Source organism: Delphinus delphis, chromosome 18 (genome assembly GCF_949987515.2).
Source record: "Delphinus delphis chromosome 18, mDelDel1.2, whole genome shotgun sequence".
Taxonomy (NCBI): domain Eukaryota; kingdom Metazoa; phylum Chordata; class Mammalia; order Artiodactyla; family Delphinidae; genus Delphinus; species Delphinus delphis.
The window spans coordinates 48,806,978-48,814,148 of record NC_082700.1 but is presented as its reverse complement, the minus strand read 5'-3'; positions in this window follow the sequence as shown (position 1 = coordinate 48,814,148).

Genomic DNA, 7,171 nt, shown 5'->3' with positions numbered 1-7,171 from the left:
CTTCCAAAGGGAAGTTCCCTCCATCTCTGCACGTAAACTTAGCCTGAGCTTCTCTGTCTTGTAGAATTTTGCCAAAAGTGGCAAGAAGGAGCCAACACATCAGTGTTCTGCCATTTTTTCTAGTTAGTTCCTCTAGTGCAGTGGTCCTTACCTGGGGGCAGTCTAGCTTCTATAAAGGGCATGAGGGAATGTATGAGGAAGTTCTTGATTGTTATATTGCCTGGGGCTAGTAGATAAGATCATTGAATCATACTGCTGGCATTTTATGGGTGGGGAGCTGTACATCCTACAATGCCTAGGGTATTATTGACCAACAAAAAGTTATTCTACCCCAAATGCCAAGAGGACCTATGTTAAGAAACACTACCTTAGAGCTATAGGCTCTATAAGCACGTGGTCTGCAACTTCAGTATCATATGGTGATAGTTTTATCAGATGTTTTGCCATAGCATGAGTCACCACCGTTCCCATCCACAGTATCCTCACCACCTGTTGCCTGACTGCCAGTGCCTCCTGTTACACGTTTTATTCCAGTAGCATCTCACTTTTAGGTACAAATTATGTGTTAGGTTATCAGCTGCTGTGGTAGTAATCCCAAAATGACAATGGTTTAAATTAGACAAAATTATTTATCACGTCCGAGCTGTTTGTTCTTCTTGAAGACATCAAGGACATACACTTCTATCTTATAACTCTACTATTCTTACTGTACAGCTTCTTCAACAAGTTCAGGGTGGTTGTACCAACTCCTGGCTTCACACACAAACTCCACTAGAAGGGATGCTTTAAGGGCACGATCCAGAAGTTGCCCTCATCTGGCAACAACCCATATGACTGTGGACAAGAGAACAGATAAATAAAGAGTGGTATGTTTTCACAATGGAATATTGTACTGAGAGAAAATGAGCAAAAAGTATACACAACATCATAAATTAATCTTAGTAACATAATACTGAATATATGTATGTAAAAACATTAAGATAAATAAATAAAGGGAATGAAAAGCAAAACCAAGGTGATTGGTCACCTCTAGGTTTCAAGACAGGGAGAAGTTAGAGGCAGGATAGAAGAGGAACCCACAGTAGATGTAAATTACTGGTAATGTCCAATTATTCATGTTGGGAAATAAGTTCATGGTGTTTATTATATCATTAAATAAACACATAAAATACATTAAAATAAAAGCTAGGTTTAGACCAATGATGAAAGTGTGCCACAAGCCAAGAACTACAATTAAATGATTAATCCAGTATTCGTCTGTGCTTCTGAAGTAATAAACAAACAAACATGCAGTAAACCTATGATACATAGCATTTTGCTGGATGATGTAGTTGGGTCTACTAGTCCAACATCTCAAGAAACTCAATCCGTCCAATGATCTTGCCTCAGGAGGAATGATTCATGCTAAAAAAAATTCAGTGAAGATGGGTATATAACTCAAAATATTTATTTATTAATTTACACTGAAAATATAATGGCTAAGTAGTCTATAGTAGTTATATTGTTCGTTCATTCAACAAATATTTATTGAACATCTCTGAAGTGTCAGCCACTTTGCGAATCACTTGGCATATAGTGGTGAACAGAAAGTTTTCACAGGGCTTATAATCTATTGGGGGAGTCAGATATTTAATAACTAATAATAAAAATCAGTGGGTCAGCCTATTACACAATGTGGTAGAGTGGAGAATTTTTTATCCATTAAAAAATATATATTTATTTATTTGGCTGTGCCAGGTCTTAGTTGTGGCACACGGGATCTTTAGTTGTGGCATGCAGACTCTTAGTTGCAGCATGTGGGAATCTAGTTCCCTGACCAGCGATTGAACCCGGGCCCCCTGCATTGGGAGTGCAGAGTCTTAGCCAGTGGACCACCAGGGAAGTCCCCCTATTACCCATTTTGAAGACTGAACAAATTGAGTTAGTTATCTGACTTTGGGCAGGAGGTCTTCATGCCTTCCTGGCAGGATTTCATCACTGCTGTGGACCAGTGACAGCTGTGTCTCCCGTTCGTCTCTTTCCAGTAAGTAAATAAATAAGTAAATGAGATTGAATTCTTCCTTGTGTTCTCCTGTCTCTGCGCCACCAATGTGTGTTGGGTGTGTAGGGGGTGGGCAGATATGTTGACTTTTGGTTCCAACATGGACGTGTATTTGGATATGATCGAGACAACTGTGCATCAAATGGAGATCCTGCACTTTGATAAAGATTTTTGAAATTTGTCAGCTTTCTGTCTTATTTGTCCTTTTATGGGCAGTAAGTGGCAGAATTATTATTTTACAATTAAAATTGCTGGCTCTCTTAAAATTAGAGACTAACATAATATTTGAAATGAAACAAAATACCACTTTTATTTGATAATATACATTCCTTAAGAATCTCCCAAATATTAAAACATTGTTATGTATTACCTATCTTGTGGTCATTTTTGATGCAACAAACAAACTTTAGTAGTATTACAGTGCTTAAAATTACAGGTTGATTGATTGTTCAATATACAGTGATTTAAAGTTTTATATTGAACTAAATAAGTAATGAAAAATGTTTTTAAAATCCTGAAGTGCTGGAGGTAGGTAATAAAAATTTTAAGACAAACTTTTTTTACAGTGAAATTTTCAACTGACTGCAGGTACTATTTTCTTGTTCCAAATGAAACATTTAACAAATAAGTGATGTGAGCAGTTTTATACATTTCTATTAATTCATTCAAAGAGATATCTGTACCCCCAACTTCATCGCATAGTCTAAACATTACATGCTCAGAACAAACATGTAGTGTTTTCTGTGTGTGGGAATAAAAGTGCCTGTGGATATTTGAAGGCCAGCGGGGCAACCCCAGGCAGAAGTGACCAGCTATTTCCTCAGCTGTAAAACAGGGATAACAACTCCTGGGGTTGCTGTGAAAACTGAACACCATATGTAAAACATAATAGACCCTGAAAACATATTAACACTCCTTGAGAAATGCAAATCAGAAGGGTGCTCAATGAACTTGAAACCAGAGAAAGGGGAATTATAATGCGCCCACCTTTATAGATGAGGTGTACCTGTCCAGGAGGCCAAAGTACATCTGACCGCCGGTCCATCTAGTGCTTAGTGATAAATTGACTAATTTTCATTTTCCAGTATTAACTGCTTGCCCTTTTTTTCGCTTTTCTTTCTTTAGACATGTTACATATTCAGTCCTTTTCTTCCTTCCTTTATGGCTTACCTGAAAACTTGTGAAATGTCTGGCAATAATACCTGCAATAAGAGAGTTAGAAAAACACTGGGGAAGTTAGGACACATTAAAATATGAGTAGGAAAATAGTATAGCCAAGTTCAGTGCAGAGAAACATACGCATAGAATACTATCCTGTACAATGGTTTAGATTGGGTTGCAAATAACTGTTCATCTTCTAAAGTTAAAAAAACAAAACAAACCAGAAAAACAACCCCCAACCACTCATGAGGGGCATGGTAAGATCAAAGTAAAACATATAGTTCAAGGTACACCTAATTTAGTTAAAAGAGATCTGAATTTTGTCTGTGGGTCCTGTCTGATACAGAGGGTACCCTACAATGGGTCCGATGTGATCTTGGGCAACGTCATGACAACAACTAGAAGAGAATTCCTTATTAATGGTCTGTAAGGTTGACTACACCATTGTAACCAAAATCAGAACAAGGTATAATTACAATCAATTGTACAGATTTCTTGATTTACAATGCGTAGGAAATCCTTAAGTTTTCATTAGTAATGCATTTAGAAGCTATATCTTACGTTGAGGTGCACATTATTAATCCTCAAATTAAGTGATTCTTTTAAAAGTAGGTTAGGGGATTGTGTTGGGGGTACTCAAGACCACCCTCAGTTTTGGTCATTCATTAGGAGCACTCACCAGACTCAGCATGTAGTCATACTGATGGCTACAGTTAATTACAGTGAAAGGGTACAAAGTATAAGCAGCAAAGAGGAAAGGCACATGGGGCTAAATCTGGGGTAAACGTATGCAAGCTTCCAAGATTCCTCTCCCAGGGGAGTCATGCAGGATGTGCTTAATCTCTCACCCAACAAGTTGTGACAAATTGTGTGAAATGTTGCCAACCAAGAAAGCTCATTAGAGACTCAATACCCAGATTTTTTTATTGGGAGCTTATCATATAGGCACCCCTGCCTGTCATGTACCCAAATTTCAGACTCCCAGAAGGGATGCAGAGGGTTCCATAACTACATTGTTTGTACAAACAATTTAGGCACAGTGAGCCACTCATATCAGTCAATGGTGGGAGCGCTCCTGGAATCCAAGTTCCCAGATGCCAACCAAGGGCCAACCTTGTCAGCTGGCCTTTTTAAGTATAAGCAGTCAGGAGTGCTATGTTAACTCTTTTCTGCACAGGGATAATTAAACACATCTAAAAAGTATAGAGGTAACTTGCTAAATAGCTTCTTATATATTGCGTAAAGAAGTAATCTACTTGCTTTTGTGCTAATTCATTAATATTAATATTCTCATGAAATGAATGATGCTAGTATAAATTTAGCCTATACATTCTACTATACTGATGAATTTCAGAGTTTAAGTATTAAGGTTTTCAAATTTGAATAAGAATCTTAGGTGCCACCATTTAAATGGAATTTTACTATTTCACCTGTCATTCTCCAATGAGTGTGCTGATTTTACTAGTCCTGTATTTGATAAGGGGATCTGCTAGCTATTGATTTAACCACCATTTCATAGCACACAGAAATACTGAATATTACAAATCGCATAGCTTGATTTACTTGATCCTGATTTACACTCTTTTGAATTCCAAGTACCATAGGAGAAAATAGCTATTAATCTTTGGCTAGTTACTATTTTAGCATATGAAGAACATTTGTTAAAGAAAAGCACTTACGTGTCTCATTGTGTTTCACACTTCTGTGCCAAGGTAAAGGGCAAAGGAATATTTAAGATGTGCTATTAAAGAACTGTTATTATCAAGAACATAACCGCAGGGTGTAGGCAAATTGTAGATTCTAAGCCATGATGACTAAGCAACAGGTTGGAGGAATTCAGACAGATAATTACGTTCTGGCCCATAGGAGTTTCCAAATGAATGGCAGGGCAAATGGGAAGCCCTAGAGAAGCAGACTGTTTACTGTCTCCTTCCAACATGTGCAAACCCCGTCATGCTGTAGAAGCAGCAGCTTAGTTTGGGGGATGAGGAAAGACAGTATATTTTATTTCTTGCTAAAAACACCACTCATAGTTGGGCATGAAAAACCCCTGGCTTTCTAGTATAGACATCTAACCATTCATCATTTATATACTTGGTGTCTCCTCTGTAGCACATATACCAAGAGCCAAGGATACTGAGGTGAATGAAATTGATCATGCCCTTGAGGAGGTAAGTTTTTTTGTGGCAGTGGTTTTCAGTGCTATAGGGTGACTACAAATCAGCTGAGGAGTCTGTTCCTACCCATAAACATTTAGATATTGATCAGGGAAAGGTTAGCTATTTATTAATAAGTGTTGGAGTTGGGTGATGTGTATATTTGGGATTGTTATACCATTGTCTTTTTTATTTGTGTGAAAATTTCCATATAACTTATTCTTTATATCCTGAGAATTTACCATGTTTTATTAAAAAGTCAAAAGATATTAGTATCTTTAGTTTACAAATATATTTGTTCCTTCTCCAAGATGGGAGACCAAGATACATCATAGAGCAATTTTTATCATATAGCTGGCCTCAATCATACATACAGCCATAATTAAAGTATACTTTGAGCCAGATAATGTGCTTTTTTTACTTTGATTTGTGATACATGAATTGGTAAGCAGTTCGTTCCATAATAGGCAGTAAAAGAAGCTTGTTTGACTCCAACAAATTTCTAAAAGTAGTTTTACATGCAAATCATTAGGAAAAACTAACTTGACTAAAACATTTAAAAAGAAATTGACAATAAGACTGAGGGGTATGTAAGGTGAACAGAGTAAATAATCTAAACATTAAAACTCTCCCAAGTCATGGTGTACATCTGAAGATAGGAATTATACTTTAGTATATGTGAAACATGAATAAAGTTGTAAAATAATAAAATCAAGTGATCATCTTTTTAAAATACCTTATTATAAATTATGTGCTAGTTGTTAAAACTTCAAATAATAAAACTGAGTATTGAATGAATGAATGGATACATAAATAAATAGGTGGTTTTCTTTAGCCTCAGTTTAAAAGTCACATATCTAATTGTTCATCAGAAATGACCTTTTGGTTTCCACGAAGTTTTTCTTTTAATTTGAGTCTTTTAAAAAAGCTGGAAGACCCCAAAATACTACATGTACATTCTCCAGTGCCAATAGTTGGCTAGAGCTGAGTAGTAACTACCCCCTTTAAGATGGAGTCTGAATGCTTACATGCACGAGTACATGCCTGAGATTCTGTACATCTTGAATGTTCACAACAGTTTCTGTATGTTCCTTATACTTAAATGTCAGTTTGCATGGATATAAAACCCTTAGCTCACATTTTCTTGCCTTGAGTGTTTTGCATATGTTACTGCATTGTCTTCAGTCATAAAGGGTTGCTGTAAAAAGATCTGATGACAATTTGATATCACTTCCCTTATAAATGATTTGTGTGTTTTGGTCTAGATACAAAACGAATACTTAAAGTTTTTCTTTAAAATTCATTAGTTTTACTAAAATAAGTCTTGATGTTGGTCATTTTGGATTAGTTTTTCCAGGTACATAGTGTGCTTTTCAAGATGTATGTTCAAGTTTTTGTTTATTTTTTTTACTTCAGGAAAATTTTGTTGGATTATAGGCTTTTAATATTTGTTCTGTTCCATTGATTTGGTTCTCTTCTTTGGGCACTTCTGCTATGCATCTGTAGGAACTTCTCTGACTGTTTTCTATACCTGTCACTTTCTCTCAAATCCTTTTCAACTCTTTCTTCATTTCTTTTTGAATTTTAACATTTTCTTCCTTTTGATCTCCTATTTCTGTCATTATTTGTTGTTTTTATTTGTTCTTGTGTTTCTTATATATGCTTCCTTAAAATTTTTTAAATTATTTCCTGAGTTCTCTCATTTTTTTCTCTACATAAACTTTTTGTATCACTAAATAAAGCACATTTATATACGAGGAAAACTCCTAAGCCCAAATGGTGAAGTACCCACTGCTGCAATGAATGCTTGCCA